The sequence below is a fragment of the Dermacentor albipictus genome, chromosome 5 (assembly GCF_038994185.2).
Source record: "Dermacentor albipictus isolate Rhodes 1998 colony chromosome 5, USDA_Dalb.pri_finalv2, whole genome shotgun sequence".
Classification (NCBI taxonomy): Eukaryota; Metazoa; Arthropoda; class Arachnida; order Ixodida; family Ixodidae; genus Dermacentor; species Dermacentor albipictus.
Genome location: NC_091825.1, coordinates 27,667,700 through 27,691,666, shown reverse-complemented (window position 1 = coordinate 27,691,666; position 23,967 = coordinate 27,667,700). Strand labels below are relative to the sequence as shown.

The window sequence follows — 23,967 nt, the reverse complement described above, 5'->3', positions numbered from 1 at the left end:
ACGCTCATTTCTTTGATATGCTCATGACGTGGAGCTATGCCAATCTCTCAGTAGTGTTCACGACTGCATCCAGCACTAAAAAGAGATTTTTTCGGTCTCATACTGGTACAGAAACATTGAGCTACTATAAAATGCTTCCAAATAAATAATATGGTATAGGTGGAAGACCTATGATGTACAATTTCCATACACCCTTGGGAATGCTCCACTGCCCAGGGTCGATTAAACTATATATCTTCTTGTCTACTTCAACAAAGCGCTAAGCGTGTCTTCTTACGTTATATATGCTACACAACATTTTCTTCCTGCTCTTCCGATTGTTGGTCGTATACTGCGTGATTTTCTCCCACCTGTAGCCTTTCTGAAATTGTATTCTACCGTGTACCTTCCATAACTATCAAAGCTTTAGCTTGGTGTAAAACGCGCATATCTAATTCTGGCTTCATTGAACGCGTCCACTACAAATTGATATCTATTTTCAAGCATCCCCTTTGCCACTCTGTCAGTCACATTCAAGCACCCTCAAAGACACTTCAACTCACACCTATAAAATGAAGACCCATAAAATCAGACCCTTTGTGCCTCTATAAAGTGGTGCGTGGCATTACACATTGCCCAAAGCCTCTTGATAATGCGCAACTTTTCGGGCCCCAAAATATACCATACAAAATCTGCACCCTCTGTCTGGCCTTTTTGCATTAAAAACTGTAGTAAACAGGGCTCGATACTCCCCCCCCCCCCCCCGAAAAAAAAAGACATGTAGTAAGTAGTCTTCCTCCACCGACATATTTCCGAGTTCATTTCTTCTGCATTGTATATCTGTAGGTAATGACGTTGTATGAATAGCTAACTTTTAAGTTTTCGTGTTTTTCTTTCCCTATTTGTTTCTCTATCTCACATTGTTTGATTTGCGATATTTTACTTCTGCGTCATCTTGTCTTGTATATTATTTTTGCGTGCGGCAGCATGAAAGCTCTCTAGCTGTTGCTGGGTGGTATAATAAATGTTTGTTTGATTGATTGATTGAATGATTATTATTATTACTCTTTAAATCATGATGTTTTAAGTATGTAATAATGTATTCTTTTGTTGCTATATTGTTATAGAATGACAACTTTGAAAGCAATAATTAGGAAACAGATATGAAATATTGTGGGCATAGCAATGTGCATTGTGCTATTTATTATCTCTACGGTTTTGTAACGGCTAGCTACCCTGTCCAACGCCGTTCAATAAAACAGTAAGGCACAAAAATGCGCAAATAATATATATATATATATATATATATATATATATATATATATATATATGTAACATATGCAGGAAAGAGATGACGCATCTTTTGGAATTGCGCCGCGTTTACATAACGTTATCGGCTGCTGGAGAAGCCTTCGTCACAGTACAGTTACTGTACTCACACGGAGACAGATCAACCAGCCCAGAACGTTAAGTACGTGCCTCTTACTTCCAAAACGTTCGTGGTCGGTATATTATATATTTTATATATATTTTTATATATTTTATATAATTTATTATTTTTTTATTATATATTTTACTCCCTTCTGCAGAAGGAATCCTCAAAGAAATCTTAACAGCACGTCGTCGTACATGGAACACTTTCGTGCAGCCGATTCTTCCTTGTTCATTTTTCAATGCGTAATGCAAGAAAGCAAATATTCGGTGATAGTGTTGCGACTTGCCCGTTTTCACAGACTTATGCACAAACTAGAAGTATCCGATGTAAGCAGTTTGTACGAGGATAGTATAGCCTGGCCCTCCTGCGCAGAAAGGCAATGTGCCTAACGCAAGCATCCAAAAAATCAAGAACTAGACGGAATGGCATGAACATCAGTTGAACACACTGAAACCCTTCAGTCATCAAAGTAGCCCTTATGACCTCTCTTCCCACAATCCTGCTCCCATGGTGATTGTTTATCAATAATTTTTTACCAAGGGTGGCAAAAGAAAGTACCAGGATTTAAGCGTCTATATGCTATGTATTCGAGGCCTACACTTAGTAATTTTCGCATTACAGTTTTTAGGCATTAAGAACGTCAGATAACATAAGGCGGCCTCAAATGACCACGAAGTTGTCGCAACAGTCATCATCGTCATCATCATCAGCCTGGTTACGGCCACTGCAGGGCAAAGGCCTCTCCCATATTTCTCCAACTACCCTGGTCATGTACTAATTGCGGCCATGCCGCCCCTGCAAACTTCTTAATCTCATCTCCCCACCTAACTTTCTGCCGCCGCCTGCTAAGCTTCCCTTCCCTTGGAATCCAGTCCGTAACCCTTAATGACCATCGGTTATCTTCCCTCCTCATTACATGTCCTGCCCATGCCCATTTCTTTTTCTTGATTTCAACTAAGATGTCATTAACTCGCGTTCGTTCCCTCACCCAATCTGCTCTTTTCTTATCCCTTAACGTTACACCCATCATTCTTCTTTCCATAGCGCGTTGCGTCGTCCTCAATTTGAGTAGAACCCTTTTCGTAAGCCTCCAGGTTTCTTCCCCGTAGGTGAGTACTGGTAAGACACAGCTATTATAGACTTTTCTCTTGAGGGATAATGGAAACCTGCGGTTCATGATCTGAGAATGCCTGCCAAACGCACCCCAGCCCATTCTGATTCTTCTGATTATTTCCGTCTCATGATCCGGATCCGCCGTGACTACCTGCCCTAAGCAGATGTATTCCCTTACCACTTCCAGCGCCTCACTACCAATTGTAAATTGCTGTTCTCTTCCGAGACTGTTAAACATTACTTTAGTTTTCTCCAGACTAATTTTTAGACCCACACTACTGCTTTGCCTCTCCAGGTCATTGAGCATGCATTGCAGTTGGTCCCCTCAGTTACTAAGCAAGGCAATATCATCAGCGAATCGCAAGTTACTAAGGTATTCTCCATTAATTTTATCCCCAATTCTTCCCAATCCAGGTCTCTGAATACCTCCTGTAAACACGCTGTGAATAGCATTGGAGAGATCGTATCTCCCTGCCTGACGCCTTTCTTTATTGGGATTTTGTTGCTTTATTTATGGAGGACTATGGTGGCTGTGGAGCCGCTATAGATATCTTTCAGTATTTTTACATACGCCTCATCTACACCCTGGTTCCGTAATGCCTCCATGACGGCTGAAGTTTCAACAGAATCAAACGCTTTCTCGTAATCAATGAAAGCTTTATATAAGGGCTGGTTATATTCCGCACATTTCTCTATCACCTGATTGACAGTGTGAATATGATCTATTGTTCAGTAGCCTTTACGGAATCCTGCCTGGTCCTTTGCTTGACAGAAGTCTAAGGTGTTCCTGATTCTATTTGTGATTACCTTAGTAAATAGTCTGTAGGCAACGGACATTAAGCTGATCGGTCTATAATTTTTCAAGTCTTTGGCGTCCCCTTTGTTATGGATTAGGATTATGTTAGCGTTTTTCCAAGATTCCGGTATGCTCGACGTCATGAGGCATTGCGTATACAGGGTGGCCAGTTTCTCTACACCAATCTGCCCACCATCCTCAACAAATCTGCTGTTACCTGATCCTCCCCAGCTGCCTTCCCCCTTTGCATAGCTCCCAAGGCTTTCTTTACTTCTTCCGGCGTTACCTGTGGGATTTCGAATTCCTCTAGACAATTTTCTCTTCCATTATCGTCGTGGGTGCCACTGGTACTGTATAAAGCTCTATAGAACTCCTCAGCCACTTGAACTATCTCATCCATATTAGTAATGATATTGCCGGCTTTGTCTCTTAACGCATACATCTGATTCTTGCCAATTCCTAGTTTCTTCTTCACTGTTTTTAGGCTTCCTCCGTTCCTGAGAGCGTGTTCATTTCTATCCGTATTATACTTCCTTATGTCAGCTGTCTTACGCTTGTTGATTAACTTCGAAAGTTCTGCCAGTTCTATTCTAGCTGTAGGGTTAGAGGCTTTCATATATTGGCGTTTCTTGATCAGATCTTTCGTTTCCGACTTCCATTGCACACTCCTTAATGATGCCCACAAGATTGTCGTTCATTGCTTCAACACTAAGGACCTCTTCCCGAGTTAAAGCCGAATACCTGTTCTGTAGCTTGATCTGGAATTCCTCTGTTTTTCAGCTTACCGCTAACTCAATCCGCTTCTTAGGTACCAGTTTCTTCCGTTCCCTCCTCAGGTCTAGGCTAATTCGAGTTCTTACCATCCTGTGGTCACTGCAGCGCACCTTGCCGAGCACGTCCACATCTTGTATGATACCAGGGTTAGCGCAGAGTATGAAGTCTATTTCATTTCTAGTCTCGCCGTTCGGGCTTCAACAGCAGACCCATAGAGTCGCAACAGTAGACCCATACAAAATTTTGCAGAATATTTTTGCCAAGCATATGTTTGTTAATCAGTGGTCTTTGTATTTGCCGGGATTAATTTCCAAATACAGAAAAAAATGCTTTATCCGCACCCTTATATATATTTTTTTCAACTCTTGAATTACACAAAACCTGCAGGAGCACTTCTCAGCAGTGCAGACCAATGTTGCTATGAAGATCGTTCTTTACAAGGCAAATGCATTTTCCAGCGTTTTCGCAGGTAATTTCCTTGCAATTGTTCTCGGCGCATAAAATATAAGAAATGAGTGATTGTATTGTACGGATACTTTCAGTTTGGTAATAACACTGTATGATTCAAGCGGCTGCCTAAAATTGGTGCATTTCTGTGTAATTGATTGATTGTTTGCTGATAAACTATACATCGTTAGTTTTAAACAGCAGCAAACAACAAGGACAAACATCAGCACAGGACCGCTGCTGACTGCCAACATGGTTTTGATATCCGCATTAATATATACTACCAGCAGCAACAGGATAAAAGAGAGAAAAGGGAAAAAGGAAGGCGAGTCACCATCAATCAAATATTGCTGCGCATGCGTGACGAACGTAATGCTGTACAAATGACAGACACAAGATATTGTTACGGTGAAAAAGAGGACAAGCTCGTCGATGGTAAAGAGGACGAAGTGGCAACAGCGTCTCGGGATTCTAGGCTGCTGTTTATATATGCCTTGTAAATACATCTTGTAAATAATTCTATACCTTTGACATTTGGTGGGCGTGCGGTGTACGCCTCTTCACCACGGAGCTCCACAGCGGACGTCTCACCCAGCCTGGGACCATGCATCCAGTGCAAGGCACTGCATCTGCAGCTGCACTACCGACTACGTATACCCACCACGTTGCCCTACCTCAGCCGCAAGACCCTAGCAAGTTCATTGGCCTGGATGGTGCTGACGTTGAAGAATGGGTAATGATGTATGAGCGCGCGATCAAGGTGAGCCGGTGGGATCTGACAATATTGCTGGCCAATGTCGTGTTCTACCTCGACGGAACACCGCGAACGTGGTTTTACACACACGAGGCAGAGCTAACCAGCTGAGACTTGTTCAAAGAAAAGCTGTCCGACGTTCTTGGCAATCCGACCAGTCGACAACTAGCCACAAAGCAACAACATCCACGCGTGTCCAAACTGCTACTGAGACGTATGTCTCCTACATTCAGGATGACCTAGCCCTCTCTCATATAATCAACAGGTCCATGCCCGAGGCGGACAAGGTTGGGCGCATTATCAAAGGCATCGCGGACGACGCATTCAACATTCTGGTCTTTAGAAACTTGTCGACTGTCGATCCAATCATGAAGGAATGCCGCCGCTTCAAGCAGGTGAAGAGTCTTCATCGAATATACAATCAGTTTACACGGATTCTCAATACTGCAGCGACCACTTCCTGTGCCGACCCGGCCCACCAGTCTAGCGCCCCACCACCAACCGATAATGTGACCCGAGTTGTACGCCGCGAACCCGAAGCAGCGTTTCCTGCCTCGCCTCAATAGACGTCGTGGAACAATACCGCGAAAACGATATCGCTCATCCAGCGCGTCGTTCGCACGGAAATCGCTAATATGGGTATTCCCAGCGCCTGCTCCTTGAGCCACCCTGACACCCGCCCTGCTCCTATGCCTCGGTCCTATGGCAGTCCACCTCACAGCGTCCGTTATTCCTACGCTGCCAGGAATCCATCGGACTGGCCTACACCTGAAGACACGCCGATCTGTTTCTGCTGTGGTCGAATCGGCCACGTTTCCCCATTACTGCTGAAGCCGTTGGCCGTCCCCTCCTCGGAGCTCCTTCAGGAATTCAAGTTCGCCCCGAAGTTCATAACCCCGTCACTTCTACGACGCTTCCGACGCCACTACCTCGACTCACCGCGATGCTCGCTCACCCTCCCCTCAATGTCGCCAGCCACGTCCGCCCCAGCTTCACCGGTCGCCGTCGCCGACCTACCCAGGACTGTCCCAGCAGGAAAACTAGGCAATGCTGCACTTCGAGGTGCTGCAATGTCGGTTTGACCTCCTTTGACTCTGTTTACGAGAAATAACTTCCTTGAAGTCCAAGTTGATGGCACACCCGTCACAGCCCTCATAGATACCGGAGCACACATATTGATTATGACCAGCCGCCTACGCCGCCACTTAAAGAAAATTTTTACGCCTGCCGTTACTCGGATCGTACGAATTGTCGACGGTAGTGCGCTGACCGTGGTCGGAATGTGTACTGCATGTGTGAGCATTTCCGGCCACCATGCTATCGTCCTTTTCACTGTACTTGAGCCATGCCCCCATGACCTCATCCTAGGCCTAGACTTCCTCCCCACCCATTCAGCGCCCAACGATTGTTCCTCAACACTATGGGCCAGACAATGAAATCTTCCTTACCTCAGTAAGGAAGCCTTCATTGCAGTGAGGCTACCTTATGTCACTCTGAAAGCTTCCTTACTGAGGCACCCTCGGTGAAGGCTTCCTTGGTACTTCCTCAGCCAAACAATGAAATCTTCCTTACCACACTAAGGAAGCCTTCATTGCGGTGAGGCTACCTTATGTCACTCTGAAAGCTTCCTTACTGAGGGGCCCTCGGAGAAGGCTTCCTTGGTGCTTCCTCAGCATAAGGTAGCTCCAAAGCTACCTTCATGCGTCCTTACGCCGCTCCTGGCCCTGAACGAGCGCTTCACCTCACTGCTTAACCACGTGGCATTCGCTTGCGCATGCGCACTGTCTCCCACCTGCGGAGAAGCGCGAGCACGGTACGTCTTACCAGGCATGTTCGTTTCAGTCACGCGTGCGGCATGAAAGCATTGCTAGGCGTTGCTAGGCGTTGCAAGACGCCGGCGTGCCAGCGTTGCTGGAGCACATCAAGTTTTGCACTGCAATGCGCAACTTTTTTTAACTTTAGTAAACAAAACTAGAAGAAAGCGTCCACGCTTCTCTGTATTAGCTATTCAATTTAAAGATTGTGCGACGATACAACATTTTTTAATAGAATAATGGTGTTCGCGGAAAGATTTGAAGAAATATTCTCGAACCCAGGCAGGCGGCAACCGCTCCTTAGGTGAGGATGGGTGAAGGGAGCTTTCAGAGTACGCTTGCTTCCTCCATCGGTCCTTCGCTGTAAGGAGGCCTCACGTAAGGTGAGGAAGCGCTCGAAGGAAAGGAACGTTTTATTGTTTGGACCAAGCTACCTTCATGCGTCCTTACGCCGCTCCTGGCTCTGAACGAGCGCTTCGCCTCAGTACTTAACCACGTGACGTTTGCTTGCGCATGCGCGCTGTCGCCCACCTTCGGAGAAGCGCGAGCACGGTACGTTTTGCCAGGCACGTTCGTTTCAGTCACGCGTGCGGCATGGAAGCGTTGCTAGGCGTTGCACGACGCCGGCGTACCAGCGTTGCTGGAGCACATCAAGTTTTGCACCGTAATGCGCTACTTCTTTAGGTTTAGTAAACAAAATTAGAAAAAAGCGTCCACGCTTCTCTATATTAGCTCATCAACTTAAAGATTGTGCGACGATACAACCTTTTTTTATTGAATAGTGGTGTTCTGGTGTTCACCTAAAGCTTTTAAGAGATAATCTCGAACCCAGGCGTGGCGGCAACCGCTGCTTACGTGAGGACGGGTGAAGGGAGCTTTCAGAGTATGCTTGCTTCCTCCATCGGTCCTTTGCTGTAAGGAGGCCTCACGTAAGGTTAGGAAGCGCTCGAAGGAAAGGAACGTTTTATTGTTTGGGCCTATGCGTCTTAATCTGCCTCTACTGGACGTTACTCCAGCACCACATAAGATTCGCCTAAGACCGACTGATTTTGTTCACGTTCCACCACACGTCTTGACATACATCGAAATGTCGCCTTCTGCGCCAGTTCCCGATGGTGATTACACCTCCGCTCCCATAACTGCCATCGTTCTCACCCACAGCGTTACTGTCCGGCATACAATACTGAGGGTCACAGACAATCTCACGTACCTCCCTTTGGTGAATTTCGGGCTCGCTAAGCAAAGTCTGCCTAAATATATCCCCCTGGCTAGAATCAATGCTTTAGAAGTTAGTTGCGTTGAGGCTTTTGCCGTCAACGCTTCCTGTGAGCCTTTCCGGTCTGCCAAATGTACTGACAACGACATTAGGAAAATGATCACCGCGAATTTCACTCCTGCCGAGACTGAAAAGCTGTGCAGCCTACCAACCTACAAGGACATATTCGCCTGAATAACCATCCCTTAGGCCAGACATCACTTGTGAAACATCGTTTACATAGAGGTGATAATCCATCCATCCATACGAGATCCTACCGAGTGTCAGCTACGGAGCGACACGTCATCAAAACGGAAGTAGGCAAGATGCCAGCGAAAGACATCATAGAGCCATCTTCAAGTCCCTGGGTGTCCCCAGTTGTGCTGGTCAAAACGAAGGACGGCTCATGCAGATTCTGCCTCGACTACCGCCACCTCAACCGCATCACGAAGGGCGTCTACCCCCTATCTCGTATCGATAAAGCCTTCGATAGCCTATACGGTGCACAGTATTTTTCGTCCATCAACCAATGGTCCGGCTATTGGCAAATCGGTGTCGATGATCTAGATCGTGAAAAGATCGCCTTTACAGCGCCTGATGGTCTTTACCACGTCAAAGTTATGTATTTTGGGCTATGCAACGCTCCGGCTACCTTTGAGCGTACGTTGGGCTTATTACTTCAAGGATTCAAGTGGTTGACTTGTCTCGGCTACCTAGATGATGTTATTGTGTTTTCGCCCTCATTCAGCCCACACATTGGGCGCATTTCAGCTGTACTTGCCATTTTTCGCAAGGCCGGTCTACAGCTTAACTCCAAGAAATGTAACTTCGCTGATCGTAAGACTACTGTTCTTGGACATGTCGTCAATGCAACTGGCATCCGACCGGACCCTAAAAGAATTCGCGCCATGAAAGAGTTTCCTGTTCCACTGTCTGCAAAAGATGTCCGAAGTTTCGTGGGCCCTTGCTCTTACTTCGGCCGCTGTGATAAAGCTTTCGCTACCATAGCATGGCCTCTCACAGATCTTCTGAAGAAAAGTGTGCCGTTTTCATGGGGATCCTCTCAGGCCACCGCCTTTTCTCGCCTTACCAGCAAGCTCACCACCCCGCCGATTCTAAGACACTTCGCTACTGCAGCCCCTACAGAGGTGCGCACCAATGCCAGCGGCCCTGGAATCGGTGTCATCGCGTACGGTAGCCATCTTTTACCATCTGCGGAGCGCAACTACTCTATTACCGAGCGCGAATGCTTGGCCGTTGCGTGGGCAGTGGAGAAATTTCACCCCTATTTATACGGCAGGCGCTTTTCTATTGTAACGGACCACCACGCCCTGTTGGCTTTCGTCCTTAGATCTCACAGGGAGGCTTGGACGATGGGTTTTGCGGCTACAAGAGTATTCTTATTCGGTAATGTATAGACCTGGTCACCTACACAGGGACGCCGACTGTTTGTCCCGTTACCCTGTACACACGCCCGCCAATGCCGACATGGACGCTTCCTCAATTGTTCTTTCCATTTCCCAGCTTTTGGACATGGCCAACGAGCAACGCCATGACACTAGTTTGAGGACCATCATTGACGGAATCGAATCTGCTCCAACTGATTCATCGTTACGGTGGTTCGTTCTCAACGACGGGATATTGTACCGACGCAGTTTTCATCCTAACGGTCCTCCCCTTCTCCTTGTCGTTCCTGAACACCTCCGCTCAACCATGCTTCAGGAGCTCCATGACGCCCCAACTGTCGGACACCTCGGCTTTGCTCACACTTGGGACTGCGTGCGCCGCCACTTCTAGTGGCCCGGACTCGCACGCTGCTTGTAGCGTGCGAGTCCTGTAGCTGCTTGCAAGCCCTGTCAAAATCGCAAAACCAGCAACACTTCCTCGCAACAGTCTTGGTTATGTCCTTTACCACTTCACAAGTTTTCTTGAGCTAACACACCTCTTGCAAGGAAACTTCCGCCGACGATGACGCCAGTTATACAAGTTAGTCACACCTTTTCAGCTGATTGGTTGGCGAAGCTGCTGGACATAAATGGGGGGGGGGGGGGGGTCAAGAGCGAACGACAACATTTTTTCTAGTCCCTAGGGCCATGCAGGCCTTCCCCACTTTTTAACGATTTGAAGTGTAGGGCAGAACGTGTGTCTTGCAACTCGGGGCATGCAATTAACACGTGCTCCTCCCCTCGAGGTGCAGAGTAAGGTCAAGGAAGCAGATACGACCGTATTAAGGAACTTGCTTTGTAAATATCAAACCTCAAAAACATTTTTGAAGCTTGCGAACACTTGGTCGAACGCAGCTGAAGCTTCATCTGTGTGGGCAGAAAGGTCACTAAAAATGTTCAACGCAACGGAGCACCTTCATAGCAACTGCTTTGCCGAGATAATCCTGGAGGAAAGTATTGTAGTGCACAAACAACAAGTCATTCGCTATGGACGCAAGAGTGCTCCGATCCCGTGTGTACTCTGTGTGTCTCACTCTATCAAGAAAGCTACAAGGCGGGCTGGTGTTAAAAAAAGACAGCGAACTGGCCAGAATTTGATGTCAGACGTTGATGAAAATGAAATGACCATGATTTATTGTGCTGGAATCTAGTACGCTCTTCGCGATTTACGTAGGTAATATAATTTTACATTGTCAAAGAAAATCTCAAAAACAGTGAGTGGCGAGCCCTGGCGGTGAAATATTGCTACTTCGCATGTAGCCTATTAGCTGCACGTAAGGGGACTGTTAGAACTAATGAATAATTATGGCTTAAAATTGCAATTATTGTGTTATTTTACACTCGCGTATTATGCTATGTTTCCAAAATCAAAATCACATGCTTGGCTACGGTAGCATGCAGAAAACCGTGTCACGTGTAATGGCATCGTTTCTTTGTTGATCCAATTGGTTTCATTTTGACTGCTTGAATTCCAAAGCAGTTGGACAGAAAACCACGAAAACACGTAGCCATTATCGCAGAAATATTACAATTCGGAAAACATGGATTGCAGGACGCCGACTTGATAAACAAATTCATACTTTGTCAGAGCTATGGCCCCACGTGTCGTCTTGCTCCCACTAATGCGGGCGTATAATCCCTATCGCGGTCAGCTTCACAGTTTTCGGCATGCTTCCAGTGAACGACTGTATCCTCACTGCAGATCGAAAAATTCTGACATAAATGTTCCACGCCGCTTTGCGCGTTAGAACTTCATTACACGCTCTGAGCTTTACATTGTACAAAAAATGACTACCATAAAAAATGCATGTCAGTCTCATTACGGGCGTGTTTACTGCACCTAACAAATTGGGTAGTTTATGCAACAGAGTGTGTGAAAGCCGTCAAACCTCTGTATTGCGCAGTGAGCGACATGGCACTAAGCCTGTATATTACAAAACCTATGTCTCTTTAGGGCCGTGTTCCACCTTCCCTCGTCTTGTGCTCTGTAAATATTGCACTGTCCCCGTACTTTCGCACCATGAGCCGACAAGCCCAAGCCACAACCCTACCTAGTTTACGTTATTCTGCCTCTTGCGGCTGCACTTAAAGAGGGCAAACTGGACGCTGTATAAACAAGCGTTTGCTTGGCCATGAGCGTAGTTTCAAGATTAAGACTAGTAGTAATCTGGCTGTTCATTGTGCAAAATGCGGCTGTTCAGTGCGCATAGAAGACAGACTTGTCTTGAGAAAGTACAGCGATGAGATGACCCGGTAAATGTTTAAGTGCTTTTCAGTGTGGCATTTAGGGACCGCTTGTTACCCGCCATCGTTGCTTGCTTGTTTTGGTGTTGCACTGCGAAGCGAGATCGAATCCCGGCCACAGCGGCGACATTTCTCACCATGAGCTAAACTTTCATTCTTAGCCAGTTCGTAACTGGCCGTGTCATAGCTCTTTGCAATAAGAGACATCATTTCCATAGAAGTTAATCAGCCAAGAATGCATCCATGTAATGATTGGTAGGTCTGTGTTGTTTTACCTTTGTGGTGCAAGTGCAGGAAGAGTTCATTGACAATGTCTCAACTTCGCTTTCTTCCACTCACTTTTTCAGCCCTTGGCGAATAGTAGATATTTCCGCAGGCTTCAATTAAAAGGTTGATGGCAGTCGGCGCTTGTCCCGTGCTCTTCCTTTTACATGTTTTGGTCGTGGTTTAAAATGAATAATCTGTACCAACTAGCTGACGACCGAACTTTTCTGGAGCTATGCATCTTAATGTGCAACATCGTGAACGGCGTGTTAGTCATACTGTGCTCTCACATTCTCTCAATGATCGTTTACAAACACCAGTTACTGCTAAAACACGCGGTATAACGATAAAAATAGGATTTGTAAATGGTTTGTTGGCTCAAACTTGTTTTTTGTAGAGATGTGAGAAGCTACAAAGACGCGTTTTATCCAGACCGACAGACGATAGAAGCAGCCTTGTTCCCTCCTACACAGTAGCAAATTGCCTAAGGGGAGGAATCAGGAAGTGACATAATAGCCCGAAATATCATAAACATCCGCCAAACCCATTACCATCTTATCGATTCAACGTAATATTTATGGCATCCTTTCAGGATAACCTTCGCTGAAGCTCATTGTTATGTCTGCGGTTCTTTTTAGCAAGGGTGCCATATACACTAGGTAAAAGCACTAAGTTAGAAAATTTATGCATTTGCATATGCTATAATTCAGACGATAGACAATAGAAGCAGCCCCTTTTCCCCGTGAGCAGTAGCAGAGTGCCTACGACAAGGATCGGGGAAATGATTTGCCCGTCCTGAATGGCATAAATACCTGCCAAGCCTATTCAACATTTTACAGCTTGAGCGCCGTGCTTATGGCCTGCCTTCATGATACGATTCACCCAAGGCCATTGTTATGTCATTGGTTCTTCTTACGAAAGCGGCACATTGTGACGTCAGCCTGCAGATAAAACACCAGCACACTTCTTTGGCTGTCATCCCGCACTTATCACAAAAGTTATGTGACTAGCGCTTCTGTATATATTGCACATCATCGGAATAAACGGGTATTCCCTTTATCACCACCCTCCCATGCGTGTCTGACATGGTGTCAGAAGTGGGTTGGGCCGCTCCCGAAATAGACCGTCAGGCGCGTATGCAGTCCGACGGAGCGGAGCAGTAGCTTGCAAGTGGTGCAAGTCTTCACGGAAGGCACGGCAGCAACGAGCGTCCAGCAACGAGCAACAATGGCTGGGATAAAGCCTCCGCAGCCATTTGATTTCCACAACGCAGCAGACTGGCCCTCTTGGATTGAGGAATTCGAAGACTACAGCTTCGCATCCGGTCTCAGCGAGAAAACAGAAGAAATTCAAGTAAGAACCCTTTTTTACACAATGGGCCGGAAGGCAAGAGAGATTCTTCGCTCGTTAGCGGTAAAAAACGAAGCCCTGAAGACATTCAAGGTCTTAAAGGCAAAGTTTGAAGCCTATTTCGTTCACACGAAGAACACAGTGTATGAGAGCGCCCGTTTTAACAGACGTCGTCAACAGCCAGGGGAAACTGTAGACGAATTTGCAACCGACCTCCACAAGTTAGCAGAGCGATGCGACTTCGATAACTTGAAGGACCGTTTAATAAGGGATCGCTTTGTAGTTGGCCTTCTAGACGATGCGCTGTCGGAAGAGCTTCAAATAGACCCTAAGCTAACATTGGCCACCGCACTAGCAAGGGCCCGAACAAGCGAAACGATAAAGCAGCAGCAAGCAGACTTGAAACAGCGGGAAGGTACGAGCGCCGAAACATATGTTGCAGCGGTAAAGAACAAGAAAACAGAACAGAAGAGAGAATGGAATGCTACACTTGCGCGTCGCAAGGAGACCGCTTCTGGAAAAAGCTGCACTTATTGCGCAGGTTTGATGCACCCGCGAACTAGTTGCCCAGCGAAGCAGGAAAGTGCTTTTACTGCCAGAAGCTAGGGCATTTCGAAAAGGCTTGTCGAATTAAAAACAGAGAAAGAAAACTTGACGGGGTAACGGCACCGGGCTGCCCAGCTAACGGCTGCCCAGATAACGAGCGCCAATTGCTCGGCACAGTTACACCGTGACAAAGCAAGTTGTCTGCGCACTTCATGACGGTACAGATAAACGGCCATGAAGTAAAAATGATAGTCGATACTGGAGCAGAAGTCAAGGTCGTGCGGGAAAATTTCCCAGGAATGCCAAGCTATCTTGAGAAAGCAGGAAATCTAAGGGGACCAAGTGACGCAAGCATTGATACGTGCGGAAAGTTTCAAGCCGAAATTGCATGGAAGGACAATCGCTGCGAGCAGACAGTGTATGTCGTAAAAAACTTACACATGCCTTTACTAGGGCTACCTTCAATAAATGCCCTTGGGGTAGTTCGATTTTTAGACGAACTAGAAACGTCCGACTTGGTCGCGAGACAGTACCCAGGGCTATTTCAAGGAATCGGATCTCTAGCAGGAGAGCACACGATACGGTTGGCAGAAAATGCACTCCCCTACTCAGTGTCAACCCCGCGCAGGATTCCTATCCCGATGAAGCAAGCGGTTAAGGAGGAACTTGACAGGCTTGAGCGGGAAGGCATGATTAGGAAGGTCGAGGATCCGACGGAATGGTGTGCGCCAATTGTGGCGGTTTTGAAGCCATCCGGCTCAGTCAGGATTTGCGTCGACCTCACTCAACTAAATAACTTCGTAAGAAGAGAGCGCCTCCAATTGCCAACCGTGGAGCAGATCATGGGAAGCTTTCAGGAAGCCTCTGTGTTCTCGAAACTAGGCGCAAGCTCAGGATTTTACCAAATCCAACTGGCGGAGTCGGGCCAAACACTCACCACTTTCATAACAGCATACGGTAGGTAGTGCTATCGCAGACTACCGTTTGGTATAACCTCGGCACCAGAAGTTTTTCAGAGGAAGTTCACGCAAGTCTTGGAAGGATGAGACGGTGTTTTGAACTACATGGACGATATTCTTGTGTTCGGCGCAAATAAGTCAGAGCACGACTCTCGCTTACACAAGGTGCTCGGAAAACTACAGCGGAAAGGAGTGACGCTGAGCAAAGAAAAATGCTGTTTTTCAGTGCAAGAAGTATCCTTCCTTGGCATGATCTTTGGCGCTGGGGGCGTGCGGCCGCATCCTGAAAAAGTGCGGGCCATCACAGAATTTCCGAGGCCGCAGGACATAACGGAAGTTCGCTCTCTTCTGGGAATGATGAACCATCTTGCTAGGTTTCTTCAAGATGCAGCGTCTATGAGCGCGCCTCTACGCAGCCTTCTGTGCAAGGACAATGAGTGGTCGTGGGGACCGCTACAGGAACAAGCGTTTTGCAAAATCAAGGAAACCATCAGCTCGGACAGGTGCCTCGCCATGTACCACCCTCTCTACGAGACAATAGTCTCGGCTGATGCTTCATCGTAGGGTCTTGGTGCTGTATTATTTCAGATCCAACCATCCGGGGAACGACGACCGGTTGCTTATGCCTCGAGATCGCTGACAAAGACGGAACAAAAATATTCTCAAATAGAGCAGGCGTTAGCTCTGACGTGGGCAGCTGAACGTTTTGATGAATTTTAAGAGGTATGAAATTTTTGTTTGAAACAGATCACAAGCCTCTACTTCCGTTGCTCGGTCGTGATCCTCTGGACGCTATGCCGCCTCGCATCCAAAGATTCAGAATGCGTTTGATGAGGTACTGCTTCACACTAACGCACGTTCCCGACAAAAGCATTGCGACAGCCGGCACCTTATCAAGAGTACGAGCGAACGCTACTAAACAAACTCTAGGCGCCTTGACAGACTCGGACGTATCGGCTTTCGTCGATGGAATCGTTCAGGGCCTACCGGCTACAGAAAGCATGCTTAATCTCATACGAGCTGAGCAACAAAAAGACCAGGAATGCTTGTCATTGCTCAAAGCCTGCCACCACGGGTGGCCAAGAAAAGAAAGGCTCCCAGACGTTTTGAGGCAATTTTGGCCCGTCTGTGCTAACATTTCAGTTAGCAAGAACCTGTTGCTGAAAGACGCTCGCATTATTGTTCCGTGAAGTCTGCGGAAGGAAATGATCGAATGACTACACGAAGGGCACCAAGGTATCGTTCGCTGCAGAGCAAAAGCAAAGGAATCTGTTTGGTGGCCGGGGCTCAGCAAAGAGATAGCAAAAACTGTAGCTGATTGCCATGTGTGTGCGAGTGAACGTGTTCAGTTCGTGGAACTAATGATTCCCTCGGAAACGACAGAGCTACCATGGCAAAAAGTCGGCGTGGACTTATTTGAAATAAAACGCGCCGTGTATCTTGTTGTTGTGGATTATCATTCCAGATATCCAGAGCTGGCCTTGCTGAAAGGCGATACCTCATCAAAAGCGGTTATCATCCATCTGAAGAGCATCTTCACCATGCACGGCATCCCAAACACCGTGGTATCCGATAACGGACCACAATTTGTCTCGTTTGCTTTCAAGTATTTTTCAAGCGTGTACGGGTTCAAGCACGTCACAACTAGCCCGCTCTTCCCGCAAGCCAACGGCGAAGCTGAGCGCATGGCCAGAACGATAAAGGTACTTTTGAAAAAAGCAGAGGACCCCTACATTTCTTTGCTGAACTACCGGAACTCGCCGGGTCCCACAAGTTACAGTCCAGCATAACTTTTGATGAGCCGTCGATTGCGCTCAAGAATACGATGCGTTCAATCACTTCTAAAACCCTGTGTCGTTAGCTCTTCGTGGCAGAAAATGGATAAGAATACAGAGACAGGCAGAAAAGATACTTTGACAAGTGTCATGCTGCCAGGTCTTTCCCCAGACTTTTTGCAGGAAATCAAGTGTGGCTGAAAGACAAGGGTGCTCCCGGAACTATCCTGCGGCTGTCCGAAACGCCACGGTCCTACTGGGTGGGGATCGACAAAGGCACCGTTCGCCGGAACAGACGCCATCTCCTCCTACTGCCAGAGACGGGAGACGATGACAGTGTTCCATCGGCGGTTCAACGGGATCACCATCAAGAAGAGATCGACGTAACACCGAAGCCACAAGTTCCCGAACTGCCCTCCAAATTACCGGCTACAACGCCAGTGAAGTATGCCGGTGTGCAGCAGCCGTCGGATGGACACGCCAGCGAAACAACCGGACATCGTAGAACCACCCGCTGCAGTCGCATAATCAAGACGCCGATACGACTTGGAGTTAATGATTAACTATGAACTGTGTTGTTGAGTTATTGTGAATGTACTTAGCTTCCAAAAAGGGAAAGATGTGACGTCAGCCTGCAGATAAAACACGAGCACAATTCTTTGGCTGTCATCCCGCACTTACCACAAAAGTCATGTGACTAGCGCTTCTGTATATATTGCACATCATCGGAATAACCGGGGATTCCCTTTATCACCGCCCTACGATGCGTGTCTGACACACATGACAAGGCAAAAAATTTAATCATTCGCACATGCTATAGTTCGATGAAACGGGAGTGTATATGAGGGTTTTTTTTGGCATTGATAGCATATGATGAAGCTGAGGGCGGCTTCTCACGACGAGGGTCGTGCCATAGTAATCTAAATATAAAGCCGTTGACTGATTACATTACGGATTACTGTTAAAGGAGAAGAAATTGGGGGCGTGTAATTTACTCTCGTGGAATTTTCTTTCGTCCCGCTACTCTCGTTCTTCCAAATGTTTTTGTTCATTTTTGAATAGAGAATACAATGAAGAAAGCGTATATTCGCGAAGGAATCGTTAGTTGCACCTGGCTGTTTTGACTAGCACATGCACAAACTACATAAAACCTGACGTACACAGTGCGACAGAAGTTTCTGTAGCCTCACCCTCTTCCTCAAAACGCAAAGTGCCTGATGTAGGCGTCCTGAAAAGTCATATACGACTCGGGAATAACATACATATTTGTTGAACAAACTGAACTTCCACAGGCCTAAACGTAGCGTTTATGATTTGCGATCACGTAATCATTCGTGCCAGTCAATATTTCTATGTTCTTATTTTTTATGAGTGGACTCAAGGGTCAAAAGACAGCAAAGTGGCGCCAGGTAAAAGCATAAGGGCGATTTACAGGAGAATTTACCACGTAATATTCACATGAAAAGGTTTAAAGCATAAAGAACATCAAACCAACTAGCTGATGACCGAACTCTTCTGGAGCTATGCATCTTAACGTGCGACATCGTGAAAGACGCGTTAGTCAAACCGTTGCCTCACATTCTCTCAAAGATCGTTTACAAATGCCAATTACTGCTAAAACACGCGATATAATGATAAAAATAGGATTTGTAAAAAGTGTGTTGGCTCAAGCTTACTTGTTTTTTGTAGAGATGTGAGAAGCTACAAAGACGCGTTTTCTACAAACCGACAGACGATAGAAGCAGCCTTGTTCCCTCCTACACAGTAGCAGATTGCCTAAGGGGAGGAATCGGGAAACAACATAATAGCCCGAAATATCATAAATATCTGCCAAACCCATTAACATCTTATAGATTCAACGTAATATTTATGGCATCCTTTCAGGATATCCTTCGCTCAAGCCCATTGTTATGTCTGCGGTTCTTCTTACCAAGGGTGGTATATACACTAGGTAAAAGCACTAAGTTAGAAAATTTATGCATTTGCATACGCTATAATTCAGACGATGGACAAGAGAACCAGCCTCTTTTCCCCGTGCGCAGTAGCAGAGTGCCCAAGACAAGGATCGAGGAAATGATTTGCCCGTCCTGAATGGCATAAATACCTGCCAAGCCTATTCAACATCTTACACCTTGAGCGCCATGCTTATGGCCTGCCTTCATGATATGATTCGCCCAAGGCCATCGTTATGTCGGGGGTTCTTCTTACGAAAGCGGCACATGAGAAGGCAAAAAATTTATGCATTGGGACATGCTATAGTTCAATGAAACAGGAATGTATATGAGGGTTTTTTGGCATTGATAACATACGATGAAGCTGAGGGCGGCTTCTCACGACAAGGGTCGTGACATAGTAATCTGAATATAAAGCCGTAGACTGATTACATTACGGATTACTGTTAAACGAGAAGAAATTGGGGGCGTGTATTTGACTCTCGTGGAATTTTCATTCGTCCCGCTACTCTCGTTCTTCCAATTCTTCTTCTTCATTTTTGAATAGAGAATACAATGAAGAAAGCGTATATTGGGCGAAGAATCGTTAGTTGCACCTCGCTGTTTTGACTAGCACATGCACAGACTACATAAAACCTGAGGTACACAGTGCGACAGAAGTTCCAGTAGCCTCACCCTCTTCCGCAAAACGCAAAGTGCCGGATGTAGGCTTCCTGAAAAGTCATATACGACCCGTGAATAACATACATATTATTTGAACAAATTGAACTTTCACAGGCCTAAACGTAGCGCTTTTGATTTGCGATCACGCAATCGTTCGCACAATTCAATATTTCTATGTTCTTATTCTTTATGAGTGGACTCAAGGGTCAAAAGACAGCAAAGTGGCGCCAGGTAAAAGCATAAAGGCGAATTACAGGAGAATTTACCAGGTAATAATCACATGAAAAGGTATAAAGCATAAAGAACATCAAAACACATAGGGCGGCCTTAAATGACCGCGGAGTTGTAGTAGTACAAGAGCCACACAAAATTGTTCGAAATCTTTGTGGCAAGCAAAGAATTGTGAATTAAGGTTCATCGTATGTTCAGCAACTACTTCCAAAAATAGATGAAATACATTATACGCGCCATTTTGTAGTATGTTCAGCTCTTCAATTACCGAAAGACGATAGGAAAACTTCCCAGCCGTAAAATAAATGCTGGTACAATAAATCTTCCCCAGAAAATTTAGATGCACTTCGGCGCGTTCTGGAGGGCCATTTTCTTGTAAGTTGTTCTAGTAGCAGTACATTTCCAAATCTGGGGTTGTATTATGTGGAGAACTTCATTTTGAAAATTAAAGTGTTTTCCTCTACTGAGTGCCTGATATTTGAGAATTTCAGGTAATCCATTTACAACTGGCAGATAACTTCGCGCCTTAAAGCTCAACACAGTCAAAAACGTTTTAGTAAATGTATGCGTTTCATCAGTTTTTGAAGTTTTAGGCATGCAAGGTATTGGTAATATCATCCATTGTAATGTAGAATGTTCCATTTGCAAAAAGCTATGTTGGCTCGAAACTACTTACGTGTTCTTTAGAGGAGGGAGACGCTACAAAGAACTGCTCTGGACAGTTCGACAGATGATAGAAGCAGCCTCTTTTTCCCGTGCGCAGTAGCAGGCGGCCTGAGAAAGGGATTGAGGAAATGATCTGCACATCCTGAATGGCATAAATAACTGCCAGGCCTATTCAACATCTTGCAGCTTGAGCGCCATGTTTATGGCCTGCCTTCATGATATGATTCACCCAAGGCCATTGTTATGTCTGGGGTTCTTTTTACGAAAGCGGCACATGACAAGCCCAAAAATTTATGCATTGGCACATACTATAGTTCAATGAAATACAAGTGTATATGGGGGTTTTTTTGCATTGATAACATATGAAGCTCAGGGCGGCTTCTCATGACAAGGGTCGTGACATGGTAATCTAAATATAAAGCCGTTGACTGATTACATTGCGGATTACTGTTAAAGGAAAAGAAATTGGGGGCGTGTAATTTACTCTCGTGGAATTTTCGTTCGTCCCGCTACTCTCGTTCTTCCAATTCTTCTTGTTCATTTTTGAATAGAGAATACAATGAAGAAAGCGTATATTCGACGAAGGAATCCTTAGTTGCACCTGGCTGTTTTGAAAAGCACATGCACAAACTACATAAAAGCTGACGTACACAGTGCGACAGAAGTTTCAGTAGCCTCACCCTCTTCCGCAAAACGCAAAGTGCCTGATGTAGGTGTCCTGAAAAGTCATATACGACTCGGTAAAAACATACATATTTGTTGAACAAATTTAACTTCCACAGGCCTATACGTAGCGTTTATGATTTGCGATCACGTAATCATTCGCACAAGTCAATATTTCTATGTTCTTATTTTTTATGAGTGGACTCAAGGGTCAAAAGACAGCAAAGTGGCACCAGGTAAAAGCATAAAGGCGAATTACAGGAGAATTTACCACGTAATAATCGCATGAAAAGGTATAAAGCATAAGGAACATCAAACCAACTAGCTGACGACCGAACTCTTCTGCAGCTATGCATCTTAACGTGCAACATCGTGAAAGACATGTTAGTCAAACTGTTCTCTCACATTCTCTCAATGATCGTTTACAAATGCCAGTTACTGCTAAAACACGCGATATAATGATAAAAATAGGATTTGTAAAAAGTGTGTTGGCTCAAGCTTACTTCTTTTTTTGAGATGTGAGAAGCTACAAAGACGCGTTTTATCCAGACCGACAGACGATAGAAGCAGCCTTGTTCCCTCCTACACAGTAGCAGATTGCCTATGGGGAGGAATCGGGAAACAACATAATAGCCCGAAATATCATAAATATCTGCCAAACCCATTACCATCTTATAGATTCAACGTAATATTTATGGCATCCTTTCAGGATATCCTTCGCTCAAGCCCATTGTTATGTCTGCGGTTCCTCTTACCAAGGGTGGTATATACACTAGGTAAAAGCCCTAAGTTAGAAAATTTATGCATTTGCATACGCTATAATTCAGACGATGGACAAGAGAAGCAGCCTCTTTTCCCCGTGCGCAGTAGCAGAGTGCCTAAGACAAGGATCGAGGAAATGATTTGCCCGTCCTGAATGGCATAAATACCTGCCAAGCCAATTCAACATTTTGCACCTTGAGGGCCGTGCTTATGGCCTGCCTTCATGATATGATTCACCCAAGGCCATTGTTATGTCGGGGGTTCTTACGGAAGCGGCACATGACAAGGCAAAAATTTTATGCATTGGCACATGCTATAGTTCAATGAAACGGGAGTGTATATGAGGGTTTTTTTTGGCATTGATAGCATATGATGAAGCTGAGGGCGGCTTCTCACAACAAGGGTCGTGAAATAGTAATCTAAATATAAAGCCGTTGACTGCTTACATTGCGGATTACTGTTAAATGAGAAGACATTGGTAGCGTGTGATTGACTCTCGTGGAATTTTCGTTCGTCCCGCTACTCTAGTTGTTCCGATTCTTCTTGTTCATTTTTGAATAGAGAATACAATGAAGAAAGCGTATATTTGGCGAAGAATCTTTACTTGCACCTGGCTGTTTTGACTAGCACATGCACAAACTACAAAAACCTGACGTACACAGTGCGACAGAAGTTTCTGTAGCCTCACCCTCCTCCGGAAAACCCAAAGTGCCTGCTGTAGGCGTCCTGAAAAGTTATATACGACTCGGGAATAACATACATAGTTGTTGAACAAATTGAACTTCCACAGGCCTAAACGTAGCGTATATGATTTGCGATCACGCAATCATTCGCACAAGTCAATATTTCTATGTTCTTATTTTTTATGAGTGGACTCAAGGGTCAAAAGACAGCAAGGTGGCGCCAGGTAAAATCATAAAGGCGAATTAAGGGAGAATTTACCAGGTAAAAATCACATGAAAAGGTATGAAGAATAAAGAACGTCAAAACACATGAGGCGGCCTTAAATGACCGCGGAGTTGTAATAGTACAAGAGCCACACAATATTCTTCAAAGTATTTGTGGCAAGCAAAGAATTGTGCATTAAGGTTCATCGTATTTTCAGCAGCTACTTCCAAAAATAGATGAAATACATTATATACGCCCTTTTATAGTATTTTCAGCTCTTCAATTACCGAAAGACGATAGGAAAACTTCCTAGCTGTAAAATAAATGCTGGTATAATAAATCTTCCACATAAAATTTAAATGCATTTCGGCGCGTTTTCGAGGGCCATTTTCTTGTAAGTTGTTCTAGTAGCAGTACATTTCCAAATGTGTGGCACTATTATGTAGAGAACTTCATTTTGAAAATTAAAGTGTTTTCCTCTACTGAGTGCCTGATATTTGAGAATTTCTGGTAATCCATTTACAACTGGCAGATAACTTCACGCCTTAACGCTCAACACGGTCAAAAACGTTTTAATAAATGTATGCGTTGCATCATATTTTTGAAGTTTGAGGCCTGGAAGGTATTGGTAATATCATCCATTGTAATGTAGAGTATTCCATTTGCAAAAAGCTATGTTGGCTCGAAACTACTTACGTGTTCTTTAGAGGAGAGAGACGCTACAAAGAACTGCTCTGGACAGTTCGACAGATGATAGAAGCAGCCTCTTTTTCCCGTGCACAGTAGGAGAGTGCCTAAGACAAGGATCGAGGAAATGATTTGCCCGTCCTGAATGGCATAAATGACTGCCAAGCCTATTCAACATCTTACAGCTTGGGCGCCGTGTTTATGGCTTACCTTCATGATATGATTCACCCAAGGCCATTGTTATGTCTGGGGTTCTTTTACGAAAGCGGTACATGACAAGTCCAAAAATTTATGCATTGGCATATAGTATAGTTCAGTGAAATTCGAGTGTATATGAGGGTTTTTTTGCATCGATAACATATGATGAAGCTCAGGGCGGCTTCTCATGACAAGGGTCGTGACTTAATAATCTAAATATTAAGCCCTTTACTGATTGCACAACCGATTACGGTTAAGCGAGAAGAACTAAGGGGCGTGTAATTGACTCTCGTGGATGTTTCCTTCG

General features: G+C 45.3%; 1 protein-coding gene across 9 annotated transcripts in view; it reads right to left on the bottom strand.

The window, feature by feature from the left end:
* The window catches only part of LOC139059860 (uncharacterized), a 418,798-nt gene that overhangs the window by 384,716 nt on the left and 10,115 nt on the right, over positions 1-23,967 (bottom strand). Inside the window, exons 3-5 of one of the 9 annotated variants that reach the window (XM_070538324.1) lie at positions 23,472-23,569; positions 21,629-21,726; positions 20,473-20,570 (exon numbers count right to left, since the gene is read on the bottom strand). The exons of 1 other annotated variant lie outside the window; for it this stretch is intronic. The gene's annotated coding sequence lies outside the window, so the exon portion shown is untranslated. Of the gene's footprint in view, positions 1-12,704; positions 12,749-18,626; positions 18,687-19,577; positions 19,597-20,472; positions 20,571-21,628; positions 21,727-21,940; positions 21,960-23,471; positions 23,570-23,967 lie in introns of those variants that run through there. 7 more of the 9 variants (XM_070538325.1, XM_070538327.1, XM_070538330.1 and 4 more) reach the window with 7 other exon arrangements.